Source organism: Periplaneta americana, chromosome 15 (genome assembly GCF_040183065.1).
Source record: "Periplaneta americana isolate PAMFEO1 chromosome 15, P.americana_PAMFEO1_priV1, whole genome shotgun sequence".
In the NCBI taxonomy this organism is placed as follows: Eukaryota; Metazoa; Arthropoda; class Insecta; order Blattodea; family Blattidae; genus Periplaneta; species Periplaneta americana.
This window is the reverse complement of record NC_091131.1, coordinates 120204122-120231497: the sequence shown is the minus strand read 5'-3', so window position 1 is coordinate 120231497 and position 27376 is coordinate 120204122. Positions and strand designations below refer to the sequence as shown.

The window sequence follows — 27376 nt, the reverse complement described above, 5'->3', positions numbered from 1 at the left end:
AACTTCTAAATATAAATTATCTATTCTAAAACAGTTTAGGTAAAATAGGGTCCTAAAGTCACTTGTATTATTTTGCCACGAAAATATTTTTGTGGAAAAGTAATATAAGTGCAAGGGTTTTCAGTATTTTTATATTATTTAAAACAAGAACAAGGACATTGCTTACAACATTGAAACATTTCTGTCTTAACAGCACTTGAGCTTTCTTATTATTATATTATAACAAAAAATGTGTCTTTATAACCGAAAGAATCAATCAGTCAAACTTCTTAATGTATCCAGTTCTTTGCAGACAACATAAAGTCAACGATAGTCCACTGTAGTATTTTCAGTTCTCCTTTTTCATAGTAAATTAGGGGTATTTTGATCGGTCTTCATTATAGACTCCTGTTGCTAGTAGCGAGAGGTGGGGTGTAGTGAATATATACTGCAACCGATACTGATGATTTTAATTTACTTCTTTTGTGGTTTATGGATGGACAGTATAGAAGAATGTATTCCAGATCTTCATCATGATTATTACACCACAGACAAGTAGGAGTATCAGAAAGGTGAAATCGATGTAGGCACAATTATGTGACAATGTGATCTGTTCTGACTCTTGTTAAAAATGTTTGAACATGTCTGGGCAAGTTTTTGTACATTTCCAGGTCATTCGGTTTCTTTTTAACAGACTGTAAAATTTTTCTTTGTCAGAAGAGAGCCAATTGTTTATCCATAAGTTTATAAAATGAAACTTTACTGAACAAAGGCATTGGATAGAGATATCACTTGAAGTCTTGGTTTCAAATATGTTGCCTGTTTCACAACGTTATCGACTTTCTCGTTTCCAGGTAGACCACAATGACTAGGTATCCATTGAAATTTTATTTTCTTTTGGAGTTTTTTTAGTTCACTTAGTTGTTTCTGAATTGGAATAATTCTATGTGTGTATAGGTGTGGTACATATTTGATTATATTAAATATATAGCCCCCTTGGAGTCGGTAAGTAATCAAATAGATCTTTCAGAAATTTGAGTAACACACTAAAGAGCAGCATCAATAGCTAGCAATTCAGTGTCAGGACTGGAGGAGGCTGAACATGGTATGAAGTAACTTTCTTGATATTTTGGAATGTAATACCCTGCTCCTGGTGTTCCATCATCAGGGTTTAGAGATTCATCTGTATAAATTTGAAGGTAATCCTTATATGTGCTGCAGAGTAGTTCCATGGCATCTAACTTAAGAATGTATGGAGGATCATTTTTGAAATGATTTTGTGGAATTTGTAGGCTTTGTTCTGGAATTATCCATTTTCATGGAGGAATTTCATTTACAACTGGAGTTTTAGCAATGAGTGTGTCTGTGATATAGACTGGTATTTCTTCTTTGTTTATTTTATAGAAATTACATAGGATATTATCTGACAGTTTGAAGAACATCTGAGATCTGGATGAGGCTTGCAATTTTAAATGTATTTTTATATCCTTTTTTAATACATAGTGTCTGATTGGTTGAATATTATATTCAAATTATAGGGCAACAGTTGATGTGGTTTTTGGTACTCCGAAAGAAGAGGGGTAAGAAAATTTAAAATTTTAAGCGAAATTCAGCCTTAGTCGCTGTTCATTGCGTCACTAGCCTCATCTAATGAAGTCACATCTCTCTCTGCTGAAACATCTATGTTTCTGTCATGAAGTGCATTGTAGTGTTCCTACCGCGAATATTCCTTCAACTTCCTCTTCCACGCACTTTTCCACGTCCTGCAGTCCTTATTATAGGCCCATCCTAATGCTTCAGGTCATCAAAGAAAGAGTGGTGTATGAGTGGGATGAATTTCATTAGCTATTGCAAGTTGCTCCACATAGCAAAAGTTATCCTTATTGGATCACTGTATAGTTGGTCCAGCTCAATGTGTGAAGGCCTTCCACGAAGATGTTTCGAATATGTAATCTTACCTCTCTCCATTATGGCAAATGAATTAGTCATACACAGAAGAAACGCAACAACAATATGTAAACAACGCACTTGTATTATTGTCCGCGCAACTTATCTAGGCACCTGGGTTCCCTAGTGCTCTCTCGCTGCCCCGTGGCTATCTGCTGGCTCCTGACCGTCGCTGCAGCAGTTGTACATACAGTTACAAAAACATCATTCGGTATTTAATTTCAGTGCATTCCATTGGATATGGTAGGTGAAAGTATATGGTTTCACAAAATAACAAACATATATAAATAAATTACATTTTTCTTCTGTGTGCTATACAGTATGATCACAATTCCAATTATTACAATATTCGTATCTGGCCGTCAGCTACTGATGGTAAGTGATGCATGAAGTCTTTAACTAGAAGCACAGGTCTGTGTTTTTGGGTTTCCAAAAAGTTCACTTTCACATACAGTCATTATCAATATTCTTCTTCTTCTTCCTCCTCCTCTTCCCTTCTTCATTATCATCATCGTCATCATCATCATCATAGTCATCACTGCTGGTGTCGTCTAGACGTATTATAATATCCATAAATTATTAGGGAAAACACTTGAAGCAAGTAAAGAGATACATTTCCAAATAAATCCCGAAAAGACAAAGTACTGTATATGATTATGTCTCGTGACTAGAACATAGTAGAGCAACAGTAACAAATGTAAATGACACTCGGAGGAAATTAAAAGCAGAATAAATAGGGGAAATGCCTGCTATTATTAGGTTGAGAAGATTTTGTCATCCAGTCAGCTCTCAAGAAAGCTGAAAGTCAGAATTTATAAAACAGTATCGGTTGTTCTGTAGGGTTGTGCAACTTGGACTCTCACTTTGAGAGAGAAACAGAGGTTAAGGGCGTTTGAGAATAAGGTGCTTAGGAAAATATTTGGGGCTAACAGGAGTGAAGTTACAGGAGAGTAGAGAAAGTTACACAACGCAGAAGTGGACGCATTTTATTCTTCACCTGACATAATTAGAAACATTAAATCCAAACTTTTAAGATGAGCAGGACACATAGCACGTATGGGCGAATCCAGAAATGCATATAGAGTGTTAGTGGGATGCTGGAGGGAAAAGACCTTTGGGGAGGCCGAGACATTGATGGGAGGATAATATTAAAATGGATTTGAAGGAAGTGGGATATGATTACTGTAGAGACTGGATTAATCTTGCTCAGGATATGGACCGATGGCGGGCTTATGTGAGGGCGGCAATGAACCTCCGGGTTTCTTAAAAGTCGTAAGTAAGACATTTCTCTTTTGCCTCTTGATCGCAACAAACAACCACTGACCTTATTATCTCCCTCTCCTTACTGTGTATGCTATATTAAATTTAAATTATGGTTTATTTAACGACGCTCGCAACTGCAGAGGTTATATCAGCGTCGCCGGTGTGCCGGAATTTTGTCCCGTAGGAGTCCTTTTACATGCCAGTAAATCTATGACATGAGCTTGTCGCATTTACACACACTTAAATGCCATCGACCTCGGCCGGGATCGAACCGGCAATCTCGAGTATAGAAGGCACGTATAATCTTGTTGCATCTCGTATTACTACCTGCCATTGCATAAATATGTCTTCACAGAACGCAAAATTACTGTAAGTACAGATCACACTAAGCAAGCAAATGTATTTTACCTGCCTCGTAGAACATCCTTCCCTCTCTAGCCCCGCTACCGCTACAAGCAACCACGCTACAGCCCGCGTCCTGCTCTTTTAGGTGCTCAGATAAGTTGCGCGAACATTAGTTTGCCTCTCAATCAAAACTCTGTATGCATTGTAATACAAGTGTAAGGCCACCATGGAGCAGCACTGACTGGAACTGCACTTATATTACTTTTTCTCTGAACAGAAGTGACGTTAAAGATTTAGAATATATACTTATCTCACTTTTAAAAAAAATGTCACTTATATTACTTTGCTTCTGAGTGCCTCAATTATGTTTTGAATGAAAAATTATTTAATTTAATCATTTCTAAATTAAAAAAAAAAAAATCATGCATAGCCTACTAGGGAATTAAGCATTTTTATACCCAATCATACTTTACTCTACACAATATTGAATACCAATATAATTATCAAATATTGGAATACACTGAAACAGCAGAAATAATTTTAGAACAACATGTCAGTAAATGTGGGCGTAGGCCTTGATAGATTTTGAAAAAGTGAATGTGTAGAAAACATTTAAGTTAAACCGAGAATATTGACACCAAAGTTTAAATGCATTCTGTATACATCCTGAAAAACTATTAGTTGGAGACACATATATACTGTGTGTGTGTGTGTGTGTGGGGGGGGTGTGCGTGCGCGCGTCAGAAAAAATGAGGAAAGCCACAGTAATTTTGAAATAAAGAGAGGAGAAGCCTTGCAGAGGGAGTAGGCATGACCCATTGTGGCATTTAAATAGGTAGTGCACGATTTTAAAAATGGCGACAAAAACACCTGTTAGAAGCGAAATAGGCCTATGCAAATGAAACTTGATGAAATGATTCACAACAATATGTAGAATACAGTGTAAAAATCCAAAAATCGCATTTTTAGGCCATATATAGGCCTACCTATTTCTCAGTTTAGTCCCACCTTAAAAATTTAAGTGGTCTGAGTTGGAGACAATTTTTCAAGTGATCATCTCCAGGAGTGTCTCATAGTTTTCCGGGGTCATCCTCAAACACAATTTATGCTTCTGTATGTCCTCTTCAGCAAGTTCCCCCAGAAGAAGGGCAGATGCTCCATGATTGTGCACTCTTTTGAGCTTTATTTTCTTTGTTCTATTCTCTTGTTCCTCAAGAGCTGAAGTCTCTTCCCTAAGCAAATTTCAGCAATAATTTTCAAAGACTTCCTTACAGCAAAATGATGACGGCTGATGTTCAGTTTTGTGATTTAAAATTTGCACTGTATGACTCTACTATTCCATATTTTCCTTTTGCATGTGAACGGGTAGTCTACCAAATTCGGTAGAGTAGAATAGTTCGGCTAAAAAGTATTCTAGTTTACTCTGTTACTAACTCTACAAATGAAAACTAGGCCTTAACTCATAGGCGGAGAGAGAACCCTTTCCTTGAGAGGGGGGGGGGGGGCAAAGCAAAACCATAGAATCCCCATATAACGGAGTTATGGGGGACATCCTTTTCCTCCTCCTCCTTTATAACTTGACCGTGGTATAGTATATCGGAATATGATCATTTAATAAAGGTATTTTCGGGGGCATGTTTCTTACACTGTTACATCCATTTCCGCATTGTTTCAGACCGAGTTGTATAGGGCTTGAACTGAAGGTCTACTACAAATTATAAAAGGGCATAACTTAAAACAATCTCCCTCTTTTTCTGCCTCGTACTGAATCACATGCAAACATCAATAAAACTACGTAACAGTGCTAACAGAAACTCTTTCATATGAAGTTTACCTTCTTGAAGATATCATATGAAATGTAAACTCTATTTTATTTAATCTCGTCTTTAAGTTTACACATTATACTGGGATCACTTTTCTTTTTTTCTGCATTTTTGTGCAGTAAGTTATTCATATTTCTCCAATTGTAGGCCTGAACACCTGCTGACTTCTAACACATGAGTACAGGCTGTTACAAAAGAAATATTACAGTGCTTCCATTCCTCAAATGAGTTATAGAAATTCTTATACATTATACACATGATCTGAAGCAATTTAAGCACACAAACTTAATCATAAACAAAAGCAAAAATATCTTTTGAATTCAATATTTTCTAACGTTAATAGAAAAAAAAAAGATTTGAGAAAAGTTTGGGGGGGAGCAGTGCCAGTGTAAAACTGGAATTTATGTTGTTTTGTTACCTTAAATTAGATGGCTTTGGTGTAGGCTTCTCGTATGCCTTGTATACTTATACGTATTTATGACAGGTTAAGTTTGGTTAGTTTAGACTTTTTGATCTGTCTTGTATATACTCAAGTTTAGCTTAGTAGACGTCAAAGTCCTCTATCATGGCAGTGTACAAGAATATTTGGATGACAGCGATTGAGTTTGGGGATTTTCAAGTGCTGAAAAAGGCTGGTGTTTTTAGTGACGTACGTCTGTGACGAGATAAGTTACTGTAATAGCGGATATAAAAAAACGAAGTCACATTATGAAAGCGGGTTTTTTATTTCGTTATTTTTTCTTCTTTTTTACTATTTCTAGTGTTTTTCATTAATACAAATTATGCATAATTTGACATAACATTGTATTGTATGTTTTATATTTCTACGTTTCCTTTTTTTCACTAGAAACAAGACATATTCATCGCTGTTGCGACGCACCTCTCATTTCAAACGCAATTTACTACATTTTTCAACCATTTTTCTTCCTTCAAATATATTGCTATAAGTTAAAATCTTTATATTTTCAACTCCAGCTTCACAAAAATCTCTTATAATTTAAATTCAACGATTTTCACTTCCAAAATAACAGGAAGTAACTTACTTGTGCGCTAACTTCTCCAAATGTATATTGAAGTTGTAGTTAGAGCTAACAAGCAGTTTCGAAATTGAAAACTGGCCTATATTTGGACAGCAGCATGCATCAGCCGGCTATGCGACATTATGTTAGTTCCGAGAAAAATGCGGGAGACATATATTTAATTCTTGCGGACTTGATAACTACTATACAATAATGTTTCATGTACTGATTCATACTATGTGCATAAACGTTAGTTATACGCACTATTATAGATGATATTCCTATATTGCGTTTAGTCGAAATAGAAACGATCGCATTATATAGTTACACATCAATTGGTTAAGCGCCAGTATACGACGCTTACATTGTTGATGCATAATATTGTGACACATTTTGATACACATCTAACACATCAGTTATTTAAGAGCCGAGAAAGGGTGTGTATAAGGGTTATTCATTATACAGGGAGATTATTGTACTGCAGGACTCTACTCTGCGGCTCGCGCGGCATTTGCCGATAGTTTATCAGGATCTGCCTTACATTTTATATGCGCTCCTTTCCATAGCGTAATAATCTCCCGTTACTTAGGCATGTAAACTAATTAATCCCCAAATACACTTTAATAGTGCAATAAGCTTCATACAAAGTAATTGGAACAATAATACCGGTAGGATAATATTGTGAACAATTTTATAGTAACAAACTTTTGATAGGCCTATAAATGAAATATTTTACAATATATTTTCCGAAACTTCTACATTATATTCTAACGAATTGTACACTATATTTTTCTGCATTTCCACTAAACAAAACAACATAATCGTAATGAAATGTATTACCGGTACTATCAGTTTTAAATACCACTAAATCCTACATCAATGACATATCCAGTGAGGCATCAATTGTGCTATTCTGCATAGGCTAAGTAATTTTATTCAATCCACTTTGCTCTAAAGGCTATGTTAGTATGTTTATCACTCACAAACCATTATTTTCTATGATAGACTTGCCTCTTATTGCATTCATCCAGCCATGGGTTTACTTTGCGTTGTCCTGATTATGTCATTACAGAATATTTACGTAGGAATATCATTAACCCCGTAGATAGATTTAGAGCTATAGAAAGTACTTTCTTACATACAAATGACTTTTAAGGAACCCGGATTTACAAATGGCTTTTAAGTGTAGCACAGTGGTAGAACACTCAGTGTGTAGAACTGGGAGTCCTGGCTTTGATCCCCGGCGCTTGAGCGAATTTTTCTCTGTTATTAATAAACGGTAACCACAACAGAAAATTAATCCAGCCCCTACCATCATATCCCACCTCCCTCAAATCCATTTTAATATTATCCTCCCATCTATGTCGCAGCCTTCCCAAAGGTCTTTTTCCCTCAAGTCTCTCAACTAATACACTATATGCATTTCTGGATTTACTCATATGTGCTACATGCCCTGTCCATCTCAAATGTCTGGATTTAATGTTCCTAATTATAGTAGGTGAAGAATACAATAGATGCAGTTCTTTGTTGTGTAATTTTCTCCATTCTCCTTAACTTTATTCCTCTTAGCTCCAAATATTTTTCTAAGCATCTTATTCTCAACACCCTGTGTAAGGGATTAGCAGTTTTGTATGAAATCCTTTTTCTACCAATACATTTACTTTTACAAGAATGTTACAACCTGAGGACGTTCCTTGATAACATCAACTCTTATTTCGCATATTTTAACTGTCCTTTTGGAACTCATGACGTTTCAATTAACAAGAATTGTTGGTTCCCAGCCGCCCAAGTCATATGAGTGTGCTCCTGCATGATATAATATATGTCGAACATGGAGTAAGCCAAAAAGGGAAAAAAAAAATCAAAGGAAAGGAGTCCAATCCGTTGCTGTGGATTGAGCCTCGACATAGCTCAGTGATAGAGCACCTAGCACATAAAATTCGGTGTCCTGAGTTTGATTCTTGGTGCCAGAGCGAATTTTTCTGTTATTAAAATATTTTGAGCATGAGGATGAAAGTCACAGCCAATCTTTCCTGTAGACTAATTGAATATTATCATCTCCTGGTGACTTTTAAGATGCAATAGACTGAACTTCCTATTACACCCTGTAAAAAGTTACCTCCCAACTTAGAGGCTGTCCTGAAATCTTACTGACAACAAATATCAGTTTTTTTTTTTTAAGGCTTCTTGATTGTCAGAATTACATGAGCAGGAAAACGAATCTATGTCATAATATGTATTATTGTCTCCTGTGACATCAAAATGAATTCATCACTCTGAAAGGATAATGATAGCAGTCTAGCTCCCAATCATTATAAAGGACTCTGGATAACTTTACACATGGACAAATGCGATGGAAGTTCTTTTGACTCTTAAAAGCCTATACTCTTGAATAATTAGTCATTTGTAAAGCAGTCGTGTAGAAATTTTGTCTTGCTGTGAATGCATAAAAAGTTAGTATGAATTTTAGGTATTGAATTTCTCGTCTATTTTAACCTTCATTTTATGAAGGACTTCAATTCTCCTTGTAGAACTAGAATTCCGGTTGTGTCTAATAAATGGAAAAGTGAAAAATTTTTACTGAGGATTTCAATTCTCTTAGTAGAACTAGATTTTTGGTTGTCTCCAAAGAAGCAGAGGGTGAGGAAAAAGGGAGGAGCATCATGGAAGAGTCATTCTGTGGAAAGAATTATAAGATACTCAGAGCTCCTGAAATAGTAAGACGAGACAACATAAGGAAAAACTCCCACTCACAGGAGACTGAAACAGATGTTTCTTTTCTGAATCTTCATCAGTGCTTTGGTGACTTTAGTACCCACATTAGTTATATGAGTAAAGGGATCTAATTATGTACATTGGGGTGTATGATGTTCCAAAAGGGATCACTTGCGATTCTATGCTTCTCCATAACACTGTCATTTAGTCACTGGCATGATACCTCATACTATATATCGGATAGATTATGAATTTTGAGATCCCAAGACCTAAACGAGGTAATACATTTATGAGGAGTCTTGATCTCTTTTAATAATGTTACATTGCCGATATTTCTTATGTAGCCTAATAACTAAGAAAGAAAACCAAGAAGGAAGTTGTCAAAGTTATTTTAAGCAAATCACTGTTCTATATGCGACTTCATTGTATGTGCTTAAAAATATGTTTTTACAGTAAAAGGTATATATTTCATATGCATACTTTTCTGGTAAATCACTCAAAGATATGAACACAGTTTATTAATTAGCTTAGAAGAAAAGATTGTACACAGATAGAATGTAGCAGTTGAGCAGACAGATGAACATGATGCAATAAAAATCGCCTTTTTTATATAAGAATGCTGAGCACATGCATTTCAGTAAAAAAATCTACATCACCAAAATATTTTTAATATACTTCATTATAATGATAGAGTACAACAAGACTGGTAAAAATGCGTAGTCGAATACAAGAGAATAAAATTTTATTTTTGAGAAACTAACAATATGTGTAAAAATTCGCTGAAAATATGGCACTTCAGTGTGCTAAACATAATAAACTGCAAGACTATGAAATATTACAGAAGGAAATAATATTGAAAAGTATTGGCCTATAATATTGCAAGCTCAAAAAATACTGAACTTCTAAAATTCTAGATTTCATACCATTTGTTTGGCTACTTTTATCAATTAACCCGATGGACTCGTATTTAAATTCCCTGCACTCGGACTGCACTTCATTTAATGTCCAGTTTGCAGATGAGTTTGCAGTGTGATGTAAAAATATTGATAGAAAAAAATAAGTAGGCTAGGCAAGATTTTTATGCAAAATTTATCAGAAGTTACGCCGAAAGTATGTGCTTACTGATTAAGATGTCTTACCAAGATATTTTTGTGTAGTAAATCTCGTGTGACCACAGCTCGTCAAATGATGCTATTGGGTTAATGTGTGCTAGGATAAGTCAGTTGTGGGACCTATTATACAGAACTTTGTACCTCCTTTCTCAGTCTGTTCAGCTCAAGTTGAGCATGCTGCTATTGATAACAGAAATATTCTCTCATCACCTGTAAGTACCCTCAAACAGTAGTTAACTTTAGATAGCTGTCTATGATATACTGTATATCATTGTGGAAAATATCATTTATGACTCTGTTTTGTTATAAAATTAAAGACAGCTTTTTCTAAAATAAAATACTAAAACTATTCTTAAATCAAAGGAAAATCTGGAACATATGCAGAACCAACTATTTAAATCTTTGCCCACTTTCTTGGTGATGCTTCAATTTTAATGTAATATGGATATATCAATTCACAGCTCACTAAAGAGACATAGTGCTGGTGACATGGGGTCAGTATGTTAGGTATTACATGACAGCAGACGAACATTTGTGATTTGATCCCATAAATGTTTCCATGTCATGTTGAAGATGTTTATTATCTGCTCTGTGCTATAGTAACCTACTATTTTTATATAAACTCAAGGACAAGTCATATAGCAAAATCAAGATAAATTTCTTTCTTAATCGTGATATGTTCTCTAACTTTCAAGCACATAAAATGATAACAGTTATGGTAGTTTCCGCAGATATCTTCATGACCATGACGAAAAAGGTCATGACCACTTGCACAAAATTCGAGTATTTCATTATTTTAATTATAGCACTATTTTCCCCTAGTGGTGTAATGTCAGCAGCTTGAAAGTCATCACTAAATAAGCCAAAAAACAATAACAGTTGGTTGTCTACTGATAAGAAACTGACATCTGCACACATTTTAAGATAAATGGGTACAGAACACAAACAACTAGCACATACCAAATGTAGTGAGTTCAGTTTTGTATACTCTGCAATTTCTTCGTATTATAATGGTTATAGGAGATAACTTAGTGACGACTAATTTTAACTTTAATTACACTGAAAGGTGATTATAAAAACTGCCAGTGTAAACATTGCTGTTATACAGTATGTAATACCTAATTATGATACCTCGAAAGTTTCTGCCCTTCTTTAAAGTAGCTCTTACCCATGACTCATTAAAATCGAAAAAATATAAAATAGTTTTCGTTTTACTTTTAGAAGAATTTTATTGTATTATTACTGAAATTAATGTACCTACATACTTAGAACCTTGAAGTACCGTACCTACATAATTTTCTGAACTTAATCTATTTTAGCCAGAAGCTAAAAGTGCCTGATTTTACAGTAGGGTGACCTCACCAGTAGTTGACCAGGGCCCAGTAGTTGACCACATGGGAATGTTTTAATTAAAAATAAGCATTCTGGCAACACTGCAAAATATTTCTTCAGTTATATGTAATCTTTAACATCTCTTTGTTTCATTTGACAACAGTATAATACGAAATTATAGTGTTACAAAAAGCAGGAAATTTAGGAAACAAAGCTTGTGTTTGCAGTATGACTTCAGCTGGTGCTTGCTATTAGGGAAGTGTTGTAGCAGGTGTACAGAAATCTGAACACAGCTCTGAAATATAATTATATTATATTGAATGAATGCATATTTTGCTTTCTACATAAGCTATAGGAACTATGTATACACACATTTTCAGTTTTTATGGTTCTTACGAGTAATTAATTTACTAGTTCTTAATTTTTTATCAAGCACCAGTAGTTGACCAGACCGGTCAACTACTGGACCAGTTTAAAATAAAGTCATATCCAGTAGTTGTCCATCACTTGCAAATGCGCTCCTCACTTTTTATGTAAACTATGTAGATTGTATGTAACCTGTGTTTCAAATGTTTACAACTATTTCTTACGACTAGGTTAAAAAAATGGAAAAAATTTCTTCAAATATATAAAGTAATCCTAAAATAATGTAGTTACGGATGCTCAAATGACTCTTCCAATTCGCAAATTGCAAGAAAATATGGAATACTACATTCCATCCTGACTAATAAGCTGAAGTCCACATCTGTGGAGTAACAGTTAGGCACCTGGCCACGAAACCAGGTAGCCAGGGCTCGATTCCCGGTCAGGGCAAGTTACCTGGTTAAGGTTTTTTCCTGGGTTTTCCCTCAAACCAACCTGAGCAAATGCTGGGTAGCTTTCGGTGCTGGACCCCAGACTCATTTCACCGGCATTATCACCTCCATCTCATTCAGATGCTAAATAACCTAAGATGTTGATAAATGATCGTAAAATAACCTACTAAAATAAATAAAAAAAAAATAAGTTGAAGGATAGAATGCCTCATCCTAAATTGATGGTCACTGTAATTGCCAAATTTTGTGCAGAAAATAAAATTCTTCTATTTGCCTTGCATATAAATGCTACACACATTCTACAACCTGCTAATATTTCTGTATTTGAGCTCTTAAAAACTGGATGGAAAAATGCAGTTGAGGATTTGCCACATGAATATTAGGTATGTGCAGTATAAAAAACAAATTTTGATCAGTCACTAGAAAGAATGTTAGATGAAACAGCCACTCCAGAATGTTATACAAATCTGGCTTTCAGGTAGTAGCTCCCTGTGAAGCAGGTTTGAATAATTTCAAGGAAAAATTGTTCCGGGGACGGGTATCAATCCCGGGACCCTTCACTTAGCGCGCGAACGCTCTTCCGACTGAGCTACCCCAGGAACTATACACGACACTAAGCGCTAAGCGAAGGGTCTGGGGGTCGATACCCGGCCCTGGAACAATTTTTCCTTGAAATTATTCAAACCTCCTTCACAGGGAGCTACTACCTGAAAGCCAGATTTGTATAATACATTCATTACTGGAGGTACGTTAACAGATAGCCACAATTAAGTCACACAAGTATTTGTGTGCACTCATAGTTGAGTTCTGGCGTCTTGTCAGCTCAACTGATATGCGGCCCGGGAACAATTTTTCCTTGAAATTATTCACTCCAGAATGGTTTCAGTAAATGCACCATCTTTCCGTTTTATGCAAACGCAGTAGATTATTCTCGATGTATTAGTCTTGAGTTTGTGTATGTTGATGGAAATGGAACTATGAACCTAAAAATCAGCAAAGTTTAATGTGAAATATCAGTCGTATTTGGAATCGGCTATGAAAGATGGATGCACTGAAGAATTCAGAACTGTTGCAGCTAATGAAAAATGAACTGGAGATGACTTGGCATCTGAACTCTACTACAATTGGTTAAAATTATAGAAAAGATGCATACAACCCAATAATTCTAACATATTGACTTGTTGAAGAAGCACAGCAAAATGGAAAAGAAATACAGACTGAGGAAATGCAGCAGAAAAATGAGTTTACCACATGATATTACGAGTAACCCTCTACAAGATCGTTAGAATTTAAATATTAACAAAAAGAAAGAAATACAGAAGGAAGAAAGAAAACACAATGCGAGGAAAACACAAGAGAAAAGAAACGGAATTAATCAAGAAAGGTCTAATAGCAAAAATCCCTAAAAAAAAAAAAAAAAACCAAAGACCTTTCAGTTAAGTAGCTCTGAGTTAGAAATAGAATTCCAGACTTCATTATCGGACTCTGATGACATGCCTTTGGGCATTTCTGAGGAAGATAGCAACAACCAAAGCAGTGATGATGGGAACCATGTGAAATGCGGATCTTGAGGCATTATGAAATATATAACGAGGAAAACTTTGTGGGAAAAGTGGTAAAGAAAGAGGAAGAAGACTTTGATGTATTTGCTCAACAAGTGGCTGGAAATGTGTTCAAGTGGCTGGCACAAGAAGATATCTTAGGACACAGTGCAGTGTATTTTTTCTGAACGCAGGAAAAGTATAAAAAAAAGACACACTTATAGGATTCATATTTTCAGTTTTACAGGTTAAAATCTCGATTAAAATGTAAGTGCATTTTTTGTAATAGAATATAAGTGTGTCTTCTTTGTTAAAATAGCTATATCTAATTTGTTTTAGTAGTGGTCAACTACTGGTCGAAAACTGGTCATTTACTGACACATTGCAGTCAACTACTGATATTTTTGTAAGCCGCTAGTTTAAAAATAAATTTCATCATGTTACATTGCTTCAAACGAATACTGAATAGCACCACTGCTTTTGTCAACATTTCATTATTCTTTTATTGTAGAAATTTTTTCCTTGTGTCTTTATTTACAAACAAAATGAAGATTTAAGAAACGAATGTTCCTTAACTGGTCAACTACTGGTGAGCTCACCCTATGAAGTCTTAAATACTGAATTATAAGAATGCTAGTGCATTATAGTATGTTAAAATGTACACAAGATTTCATCAAACACAGATGTGCATATATCTGCAAAAGATATCATGAAATTCCAGTTAAATCTAAATATCAATTTTAACAATGTATGTCATTGGAGTCTATGACTTACATTTCATTTGAACTATGTAGTTCAATTAATCACACGAACTAAAGTTTTCATAACAGTGCATGTTGATATGTAAAGATAAGATATGATTAGACCTATTGAAATTAGGATTTTAAGAATGTAAGAACAAAGATTAGCAATATGACCATTTGTAGGATTCACTTAAGTATGCAGATAAGTTCAAACTCAGTCAAGGATAATGAATTTTTTGTGTGTTTAGGATCCTTAGCATGGCTTTCTTTGAAAATAAAAACCAGTCACTTTGTATTTATGATATGTTGGTCACTTTGTATTTACAATATGTTGGAACTCCTTCCCTGAATAAGAAGATCCTATGCGAAATTTTGCTGCCATAAAGTTGCTAAGGTGATTGTTTGTCTTGGAAATTTAGTTGGAAGATATGTCCCATATATTTTTCATTTGTCACTCCTGACAGAAAAGATATGAAATGCCAGTAAAGGTACATGTCTTTTATTAAACAAGTTATTGTGAACTTTAGTCAGCAACATGTTCATTGTTTCCAGAAACTAAAGTGTTGGCCATTTCAAATTTATATTGCTGAAACTTATTTTTTATTTGTAGTCAAGAGAAAATGGGATAGTTCCAAGTTTTGGTGGTAAAATTACTACAGTAGCAATGTACTCAGTGTAAAACACAAGCTTATCATTTTGTTACTTAGTTCATTCCCTGACTGACTGTAGTCTTACTTGTAACAGGCTATCGTAGGTCTTAAGGTTGCAGTACAGAAAAACTTGTCTACAACCTCCGAGAATAAATAAAAATACGGGGCTCAGTAATTGAATTCAAGTTTATTCTTTGGTATTATATGTATTCTATAAAGAAAAAAAGAGGTTTTAGTGGAAAAATGAAATATATACACCTTTTAAATGAGCTTGCTAGCTTTGTGGGATGCGACAATAGCAGAATATGACATCAGAAATAAGAAGACACTTATTATATTACTACTTTTAACGTTGCGTATAAGTTCCAGAAAACGAAAAAAATGCACATAATGAAAACGCAATTTTTTCAGAGATTGGACGAAAGTGGTAAGCACCAATATTGCTGTTTCTTCTTAACTTCATTTTCACTTAAAAACAACTTGCAGAACATGAAACTGTAGCATTCTGATTATAATAAGAATCCATCCTTACTACCATGTCAGTGTTTGGTAAAAGTGAAATCTCACTTCTGTCTGTTATATCTCTGCAGCTACGTAAAACATGTTGCTAATGAACAAGTTTCTGCAACTTGTTTGTTAATAATATACCTTAAGAAATGCCGACACATTTTATATCAATACTGCATTTATTACATACTTCGAAGTATGGTATAAATGACCAAACTAGACTGCAAAGTTGACTTCAGGTCATGATCATTATATTTTAACCTAGGCCTCGTTATTCCAGTAACTCTTAACCTTTACAACAGGGATGAGGAAAATGTGGCCGCAATATCTTCTATGTTTTGTTATCTCTTGACTGCTATCGAGAACAGCAAAAACAACTATTAAAATCAAAAGATATCTTTTACTTCCGTAAGAATATCATTCAGATTTCCTTCAGCTAAACAGGGAATATAATGGAAGCCTGAACATTCCCAGTTCTAATACAGCAAATACTGTATATTTCTATTCTCTGTAGTTACATATATATACTATACAACTTCATATAATTTCTGACATGACATTCTTAATGTCTGACTTTTCCTAGTGATCCATCTTTGATTTAGAATCGGTTGTCAGACTAGGATCTTTGTATTATACAAAATGCAGTTTTACTGAAATAAAAATAGTAGGCCTAATTCGTATTAAAACATACGATTTGCTTAGAAATGTTCTGTAGCTCCAATCACCATCAATTTAATTGAATTGTCGTATTGCAGTGCTTATACTTAGCATTGGAAGATAACTGTGTCATCACCATCAGTATCGTAACTTTGAAAACATTAAGTTACTATAATTGGAAAATATGTTTCACAAGACCACATTGCAGATAATAAGCACGCGCTGCATTTTATTATGAACAGTGTGATGAAATTCATTATATAGGATATCCCAGCATGAAAGTAGTTTATCAAGAGTTTATTATTATCAACATCATTATTATTATTATTATTATTATTATAAAATAAATTGTAGAGTTCTTGGCACTATGAACATATTAAATAGTCTGGAAATCATCTTGAACATCACGAGCTGTGGTAGCGCATCTGAACCATTTATAAAACACTCTTACTTACAAATGGCTTTTAAGGAATCCATCAGCCTGCTATCAGTCCCTATCCTGAGCAAGATTAATCCAGTCTCTATCATCATATTCCACCTCCCTCAAATAAATTTTAATATTATCTTTCCATCTATATCTCGGCCTCCTCAAAGATCTTTTTCCCTCTAGCCTTCCAACTAACACACTATACGCCTGGATTTGCCTATATTTGCTACATGCACAGCCCATCTCAAATGTCTGAATTTAATATTCCTAATTATGTCATGTGAGGAATACAATGCATGCAGTTCTACGTTGTGCAACTTTCTCTATTCTCCTATAACTTCATCCTTCTTAGCCCCAAATATTTTTCTAAGCACCTTATTCTCAAACACCCTTAACCTCTGTTCCTCTCTCAAAGTGAGAGTCCAAGTTTCACAACCATACAACCGATAATATAACTATTTTATAAATTCTAACTTTCAGGTTTTTTGAGAGAAGACTGGATGAGAAAAACTTCTCAAGCGAATAATAAGATATTTCCCATATTTATCCTGCGTTTAATTTCTCCCGAGTGTCATTTATATTTGTTACTGTTGCTCCAAGATATTTGAACTTTTCCACTTTTCAAAGAATAAATTTCCAATTTTTATATTTCCATTTCGTAGTATGTTCTGGTCATAAGACATAATCATATACTTTGTCTTTTTGGGATTTACTTCCAAACCCATCTCTTTACTTGCTTCAAGTAAAATTCCCGTGTTTTCTCTAACAGTTTGTGGATTTTATCCTAACATATTCACAAAACATACATAAACAAGAGCAAGAAGAAAAACTGTTCGTAATTTATGGAGTAACCACTCTGTCATCTACTGCCAATTAGCATGTTGGATCATGAAACGAGCGGGACAGGTTCAAATCCTGGTTGGGACAAATTACCAAGTTGAGGTCCCGAAGTTATCCCTAAGCCAATTGAAGCAGAATTGCTGGGTAACTATCAGATTTGGATCTGTGGGCTGCCACTGAACTTGACCTCATTGTATGTGGTTGTGCTATGTATTGTGAGATCTCGCCTAGAGCTCACAGTGCTTGTGGGACTTGGGGTTGAGGGACTGTGGCAGTCCCTATGCGGAAATTAGCAAAGGGATTCTGTAGACTGTAGGGGAATTCTGGGACAACCCACAGGGGACTCTTAGCTGCAGGGGCCTTAAGGCATGCACACCACACAACACCATTTCATTTCAGGTAGTACAATAAGCCCACACAAGCAGCCTATGTATGAAGACAGTCCCCAACTCTGCAACCCTCAAGAGGAACAAATATAAGCCACTCTGTCTCGTAGAATTACAAAGTAATAGGTGCAATAATAAAGAAGGCTATCTGTGGTTCAAATTTCTTTCAACTGTCAACACAACTGAAGCTGCTAAAGCTTAATAGCAGGAATGGTACAGGTCTCTTGAGTGTACACACGTGTTGATTAAAAAAATAACAAGCATTTACGAAAACAACTACATTAAGAGAAATGAAGCATGGAGAATAATGTTCATGCTACATGTAATTATAAATAAGAGTTCACAAGTGTAGATGTGAAATGTCCTGGGTCAGTACATGATTCACGAATATGGAGGAATTATGATGTTCACGGAGTAATGAGTGAAAATCGGGTGAATGCACTACTTTTTAGTGGTATTGGATACTGAATTGCCCCTAGGCTCAGGACACCATACTGAAATGTTGTAACTCAAGAACAGAGATTGTAGAATAAGATGAGAACTAAAGAACGAGTTGTCACAGAAAGATGCTTTGGCTAGGTAAAGTAATGCTTTTATATTTACAAAATAAAATAAGAATAGATGGAAAAACGGGCTTTCAACTATTTCGTGTTGTTTTATTCTACATAATATGGCTCAACATCTTCATGAAGATGCTTATGCTATCTCACAAAATGAGGAAGAAGAGAGTGAAATGAAATTGCACATATTAGAGATAGAGGACGGCAAAAAACAGAGAAAATTACTGGAAAAATACATGGCTTCCAAAATTAAATAGTAACTCATATTTATAACTAGCTCAAAGTACCCGATATAGTCGCTCTCTTAATAAAAAGTGTTCTGTAAAGATGATCGACCAATCTATACCAAATTTTTGACACCCCTCAAAATGTTTATATTCTTTAATTTTTAATATAATAATATTAGTATTATTGTTATTAATATGTAGACTTGATGTTCATTTTGATAGTACTTACATTTTAAACGTTGGTCCAAATTGTAATTTTTAAATTTTGTAATTTTTCTATAAAACACATTCCAAAATAATGATATATAGAATCAGTGTCACTGTAGTTTATATTTTCCTATCATATTTCTTAAAATATGTAAAACATCACACTACACAACACTACAGTAGACTACATCATGGAATACTTAAACTGATTGATTTATTGTAAAATTTTTGTCTGAGCTCATAACAATATAGTCCCTGATATGTGCGCCATAAAATAATTTATATTTTTGTTTTATCTAAATTTTGGACACAAACTTGTTGCAGGTATTCTCATGCATAGCTTATTAATAAAATTCATGAATTTATACTTCATGTATTTTTTGGGGGAGGAAAAAAATGTCAGCTAAAAGTTTTTTATTATACGAAAAGTTTAGACTGTGTTCAGTTGTATTGTTGTTTCATTGAAAAGAGATTTCATGTTTCATAGTCCTCCATATTTCATTGAGTTAATCAGGTTTACGAAAACTACCACATCTGCTTAAGTCGTCCTCAATGGTTTTCCACTTACCATCTTGCCTATTGAATTCAGGATTCATGGGTTCTAGTCAGTCTCGGTAGCATAGTTGGTATAGCGCTGGCCTTCTATGCTCGAGGTTGCGGGTTCGATCGTGGTCCAGGTCGATGGCATTTAAGTGTGTTTAAATGCGACAGATTCATGCCAGTAGATTTACTGACATGTAAAAGAACTCCTGCAGGACAAAATTCTGGCACAACGGCGACGCTGATATAACCTCTGCAGTTTCGAGTGTCGTTAAATAAACCATAATTTTTTTTTTTTCATGGGTTCTAAACCCAGTTGAGGGTACTGGATTTTAAATACCAGTAAATTATAATTATTACTACGTATGTATGTATGTATCCAATGCCTATTCACTTCAGTTTACGTGATTCGGATTCTGCATATTGCGGATAGATGTCAGGACTGTGATCCGTTTTTCTAGTTGTACACCACTTCGGCAGACTACAATGTACATGATGTGTATCTATGGAGAGTTATTATATATTAGCATTAATTTTTTGTGGAAAGTCAAGATGGGAGACCTTTATTGTAAATTTGTGGCTTACGGAAAAGAGCTCTCTTTCTGATAGAGGGCTCCAGTCAAAATTTGTCGGATATTGTCCACATTGAATTTTGATGCTTAATAATCTCTGTAGCATTATCAGTAGGCCTTACATATGGAATTAACAGAATATGATGCAAAATGTTTGAAGTAAACATTACATTCTGTACACTTTACTAGGAAGCAGGATTATTTATATAGGATAATACACATAGTCAATATTTTTGTGGGAGGTGTTTCAGTCATAACGAATTCTCGAACATGACTATTGACTGTTCAGGTTCTGCTGTGGCAAATACGAGATATCATGTGTGTATTTACGGACAGAATTATTTTGTATTATCTTAATATGAATTTTTGTGAGATAAGATGACCGAAGAAACTGGTTATTTCTTGACTGTTGACTCTTAACCCTTATACATTTTATTAATATCTGAGTTTGTTCTCTATATTTACGAAGTGCATAGTAGACACGAAGCAATTAATTTGAAGACATAACATTGGATGGAGGTTCTGACTTCACTAAAGATAACATTCGCAAATTGTTACGGACTTATCATAGATTATGTGGTTACATGAAGTGTTGTTTTACTTCAGTCTATTACATTGTTTAGTACTTTTGTTTACGTTAAATTATGCGTTTACTTTTGTGTAAAGTAGTAATCTCAAAATTAATATTGTGTTATAAGTAAATATTACATTTATAACTTAGGTGCTTTCTACCCTTCTCACAATTGAGAAACCTGTTAATCATTGCCTAGACAGAAAAGCTAGGATATTAAAGTTACGTGACATTAGGACTGAGTTTTACAAAAAGATTGTCAAGAAAGCTATTTTCGGATTTTTCTATACAAAAATATTCCTTGGGCACTTAGGAAGTTGGTTTTTTTGCCTTTACGTCTTCTTTGAGTTCCGGGAACGATTTTTATATAGGCCTGCTCCATTTTTAAGTATTGTATCTCTCTTCATAAATTTGCCTTTTCTCAAAACTACATTTATGATTTCAAAATGGTCCGTGCACATGCATTTTTCACCAAATTCAATGATAATGTTCGTACATGTCCTTGTATTACCCGAGTTCTAACGTTAACAAATGTTAAGTATCTTGAAAATTAGGAGTTAGAAAATTATTATGTAAATAAAAATATTAATAAATAAATGTCAGGTTTTCAAATTTTTTTGTGCCTAAACTAAGTTAGATATAATGAATTTCCCAACATTAAGATATTGCCAGTAAATCAGGGTCCGTATGGAAAAAAAAAAAAAGAACTTGCTGTATTTAAATGTAATGCGCATGGAACTTTTTGATTATATCACATTTGCATAATTAAAATGAAATTAACTTCGAAAGTAGCAGTCCAATAGAGATGAAAATTTGCACACACCTTATTCTTCGTGCATCTAACAAACGGTTAAAAAATGAAAGAAATTGGATTAAAAATGTAAACAATTTCAAAACTCAGTCCTAGTGTCCCTTAAATGTGCTAATAGGTTCAAGTGGCCTGTTTCAGATTATGAGCTAATTATTGGCTATGGTGTGATAGGAATAAAACTTTCTCTCCCCCTTAACCATCCATCATGGCAATCCATACTAAAAGCAAGGCAGTTGAGCGAGATATATGAGTAAGATAGGTAAGGGAACAAGGAAGTGCAAACAAAAACGTGTGAAGTGTAATAAGTGAACTAGATGAGAAATCTGACTTAGTCGGAGGTATTAGATGCGATCAAAAAATGTGAGAATTAGATCAGTTATTGTAACTAAAGTGGAACTGAGAATAAGATACAGGAATAAGTAGTGAAGTGGTAAGGAGAAGATGAATAGATAAAACAGTAAGAAGAAAAGTAATAAAGGTAGTGAGGCTAAATAGTAGAAATAGTAAGTAAATAATATTGAGTGTTACTTGTAATAGAGAGAAAAAGAATATGGGAAGTGGAGGAGGTAGGAAGTGAGTGTAAGTAGGTAGAGTAAACTGTAAAAGTTCCCAATAAAGTGAAAAAGTGATGAGTGAATTGAACAAGTAATAGCAGGGAAGTGTTACAAACATCCGAACATTGGAACAATAAATGAGACAAATAATATAATACGGTAATGTAGATGAGAAAGTAGAAAATTAGTTCGGAATATGTATGATAAGACTTTCTTGTGTTAAATTCTAACGTACCTTGTTTACATGTTTCGACCTTTTATGGGTCATCCTCAACATTTACAACATCGCATGTTGAGGAGGATGACCCATAAAAGGTCGAAACATGTAAACAAGGTACGTTAGAATTTAACACAAGAAAGTCTTATCATACATATTCCGAAGTGATACAGTGTTAAAAGTTGTGTAATCAAGATGTATAAGAAAATTAGTGAATATTAAAGACAAAAAGAGTTGCAGATAAACAGAAAATAAGGGATAATAGTAATGAAAGATGGCAATGATAGTAGAGATGGATGAGTTGATTGTAGCCGAGAATCTTTGTAAACAAGAGTAAGGTAGACAGTATTGCATAGTTGTCGGGAATGGGATTGAGGAAAGATAAAGAAGGTGAAGAGTTGAAAAATACCGTTTATCAAAAAAGTTGGAGGAAGAAAATAGACTGAAATAGGGTTTAACTTTATGTAATTGGAAGTTGTAATGATATATAGATTATGGAGAAATATGTTAGAATACATTGGAGTCTCAATTGTAGGCAGGGAAAATGTCTTGTTTATTCTTTCCTTATAAGGCAGTAGGGGGTGGAGAGTGAGTGAAAGAAGATGAGGTATTCGTGTACAGTAGTTTCTTGGTAGTAGTCAGGTGTATTCGTTGCTTTTCCATTCTTCATTTCCCTAAGTGCTAGTTCAACTTCTTCTCTTAAAATAGAAATTCCTTTTTCGTCTTCTATGGCTAACTTATCTGGACGATTCCTTGTCGCATATAACTCTTGTACATTTTTCGTCCATGTGTTCAGTATTCCTTGTTTGTTATTTCATTTCCTATTTCGTCTTCTATCAACCACATGGATTTTCTGTTCTTATTTGTGAAGTTCAGATATTTAACTTCGCGGTACATTAAATCATATCTTCCTTTTCTCTCTGGATCCTCTACTTCTTCATATTTCTCATTCATCCAGTCTTCCTTTGCCTTAAGAGTTTCTCTTCTTAGTTCGTTGTTTAGTTTCTTGTAGTTTCTTCCATCTTCTTCCGTGTCGATGTTTTTCATTTTCTTCTTTCTTCCATCTCCGACATTTTCCCTGTGACTCAAGGTTTCTTCGTTCTCACTCCTTCTCTGTATCCTATTGTTTCTTCTGCTATTTTCTATATACAGCTTTTTACTGCTATTCTCAGGTGTGGATTCTAATGTAGCGGCTTTCCTCTGCAGTGGCTGAATGGTCAGACCTTCAAACTGTCACGCAGGCAGTCTAGGTTCGATTCCCGGTCAGATCTGGGACTTTTTCATTGAAAAAATTCATAGTGACACTTGTGATGGACAAGGTCGCAGTTGGGGTTTTTCCCGGGGTTCTCCTGTTTTTCCCCAAATTAGGCATTTACATCATTCCGTCACCATTTCTCCATTTCATTATCATTTCATAGCATTCTCCAAACGCTGGCCGGCAACGCATGGAGGAGGTTGGCCTAGGGATGAGTGGGGTTGCCTGTTTGAAACCTGGACCAGAGAACCTTAGTGTGGTCGGCCGGTGTGGGTTTGGGAATGCGTCACCAGAGGGCTAGCGCAATAGATCTGAACAAGGTCGCAGTGCTGGGCCATAGTGCCCCCCTCCCCCGTTAAATTCAATTCAATGTAGTACAGAAATTCACCAAAAATTCTCCTCTGTCATTTTTCCCCCAATCCATATTTCCCAACTGTTGTTCCATTTTGCTCTTCTACTACTGCATTCCAGTCGCCCATTAGAATTACGCATGCTCCCTTCTTCTTCTTCTTCTTCTTCTTATTCTTCTTCTTCTTCTTCTTCTTCTTCTTCTTCTCAACTACCTCTTCTGTCTTGTCATAGCATTCTTCCACTTCTTCGTCTGCTAATCCACTATGTGGTATGCAAATTTTCTTCCCTTGTAATCTCACCATTATCATCCAGTCATCTTCATAATGCACTGATATCACTTTGTTTCACACGTGGTCTCAGTAATACACCAACACCATGACTTCCTTTGCACTCACCACTTGAATAAAACAACCTAAATTCATCACTATTTTCCCATCTCATTTATTATATTCCCATCACATCCACCCTGTTTCTTCTCATTTCTTCCTTCAAGTTTTCCAACTTACCTGCTTGCAAAAGAGTCCTCACATTCCAATTCTCAATCTTCTTTTCTTCTCTCTGATGGGTTGCTTCATAATGTGTCCTTCCCCACCATCCCTCTACCGGACATTTGAATGGGGGGATAGTTTACGTCCGGAATCTTTTACCGTGGAAAGACTCAAACTTCCTACAATTGAGGCTCCTCTGTATGTGATTGAATGTAATCCAGTGTAGTGGTGGATTGTATACAGAAATTGAGGGAAACCACTACCTGAAAGCCATTTGATAATAAATATAAAATAAAAGCAAGATAAGTTTCGCATTCAGAGTAGAATTTCAGGACAAGCCCGAGTATTGATGTTGATTTGTATGCTAAGTGGCTTAAGACTCTTTTCTAATATATTTTATCACAATTCATAAAACTGCTTCTCCTCTTATAGTAAGATTTAAAAGTTTATATTAAATATGTCCATGCTGTCTAATGTATGATTTATGAAAAATATCAGACGAATGACATTGGTGACTACAAGGATCCTAAATTGTATTAAAAAAAGTCTGAGTTTTGAAATATAGTAAATTATATGCTCTGGCACTATAAATTAAGGAGCTGGGTACCCTCAGATATCATTTAACCCTGAAGATGAGGAAGATGAACATCCTCGAAACGTCGGTGGATCACCAACTTATGACCTGGCTGGAAGCCCGTGAAAATTTCGAATTATCATGTCGCCAGGAAAGCTTCAGTAGTTACTTCAATTATATATTAATTTTAAAAAATGATACAAGACTTCTGTTAAATTCATAATTATAGTAATGCCACCCATTTCTTTGCATTTGAATCGAAAATAATTTTTTATATTTGTAATGGTGCATCCAAATGCAAAGGAAAATGCAAGTTTAATTTTCTACCTTGAGAAACATTATAATTGTTCGACTTAAGACTGGTTTCTGGAGTTGTTTGACACTCGCAAATTTTTTTCATGACCAAAGACATACATCTGAGATAAAAGTGTATTAAATTTAATGGTTTAAAGAAAGTCTCGCATGTAAAAGATCCAGACAGATTAATTGAATGTGTTAGCAAAATTAAAATGGTGGCATTTCATCTGTCTGTTTACTGTTCCTAACATCCGAGTCTACAGGTTTATGGTTGGCTGATAAACATAGGAAGTGAAAATTCGTGCAGTACCAGTCAATATCACAGATTTAGAATTGTTGGCTTAGACCAGTAACACATATCAAGAACAAGGTGAAATGTATTGTCTGACTCTAGACCAGTTGTTGGTATTATCGCCTTATCATTTCATAGCCCTTGACTAGGTCTGAAAAAGCTTTGTAATAGGGCTTGTTTTGTTCTGTAAAGGTCGAGAAATTAAGCTCGTTAATTCTTTTTGATAATAATTGCAGATTACATAAGCGCCTCAATATTGGAAAAACATTGTTAGTCAATTTTCTTATACTTATTGGTATGTGTAGAAATGTTCATGAATACAAAATCACTTCTCTGAAGTCATTCACTTACTTGAGGAAAAATTTTTTCTTCAGAATTAATTAATATTGGTTTCGGTACATGGTGTCATTTATAACATACTATACAGTGGACGAATTCCTTTGCTGCTTATTACAGCTAACATTATTACGGAAAAGAGATAATTCACGTTTTCAATGACACATTCTTTGTACATCTCATAGGTGCAAAGCAGAACGAATACACTTTCACCTTATGAAATTTTTATTGAGAATTTTTCCGAGAAATATCCACAAGATACAGAGAAAGTCTTCTTTATACAAATAATCTAAGTGCATCATACATCGAGATCTATTAAGTTGTTCAATATGAACTTTATTCCAATCACTTTCTGTTAGTTTTTGTACCGGTATCTATTTTTTTTTATTTCAGGTTTTTTTTTTTACACGCTTTAACATCTGTTGTCATATTGTGTTTAGAATGTCTGGGTATATCAGTAGGCTGTTTTCACTATTGTTGAGAGTTCCTGTTTCTATTGTGTGTTGTAGATGACTTGTGTTCATGTAACTGATTTTAGATTTTGATTAATGTTTATGATATTGGTGCTTGAGGCGGTGATGAATCATGGCATGTAAATTTCCAATCCAGCATTTGTCTTTATGACTGAGGTAAACCATGAAAAACTCCAGTCAGATTGGTCGGCCACAATTTGAACCCGGGACCTCCCGAATGCAAATGCTACCATCTGAGTTAACTTGCTCAGTTAACCAGCAGAATTGTTTAATTAAAATCGTCAGCATCATCTTTTTGAAAGGTTGTCAACAGTCCCATCTCCTTGAACCCTCAGTCAATGTGTGCTGTAAATAGTGTGTGCCAATAAAAACACCGGATTTAATGTGAATAAATGCAACAAATACAGATAACAGAGCAAACATCAGTGCCACCAACCCAACAATAACAAGACATTGTTAGGACATTGCGCCATTGTCTTGTTGGTTTGGCGATGCTGTTATTTATTCTGTTATCTGTTTTTGTTGCCTTTATTTACATATTAAATCCAGCATTCTTTGGTTTTTATACTTTAGGTTTTGTACATTTTTGGTGCTCAATATTTGTAATTATTCTGTTGTTTCTGGATGATGCCATCTGCTTATGGCTTCATTGGTTTTTCCGATCTGACTCAAGTGATCATCTTCTTTTGATGTTATTCCTCACATTTATCACTGTTGACTGAGAGAGAACCACAATCGATGCAGTCTCATGTTGTTAACTTACTTGCAGGATCTGTTAATGTAGCAATTCTAGTTTTTCCCTCCATGTTCAGTCAACTACATATCCATTACATTTTTTTAGTTAAAAGCTAAATCATATACAAAGCCATACAATAAAGACTGATACCATTCCATAACTGAAAAAACTAAATTTTACAGGAGAGACAAAAAACTGAATGGAGACAAGTAGG

At 34.8% G+C, this 27376-nt stretch overlaps 2 protein-coding genes across 3 annotated transcripts in view; both read left to right on the top strand.

The window, feature by feature from the left end:
* Positions 1 to 27376, top strand: part of Rpn13 (regulatory particle non-ATPase 13) — a 625061-nt gene that overhangs the window by 361766 nt on the left and 235919 nt on the right. The window lies entirely within an intron of this gene.
* LOC138715299 (solute carrier family 25 member 32) overlaps positions 1 to 27376 on the top strand; it is a 78161-nt gene that overhangs the window by 2402 nt on the left and 48383 nt on the right. The window lies entirely within an intron of this gene.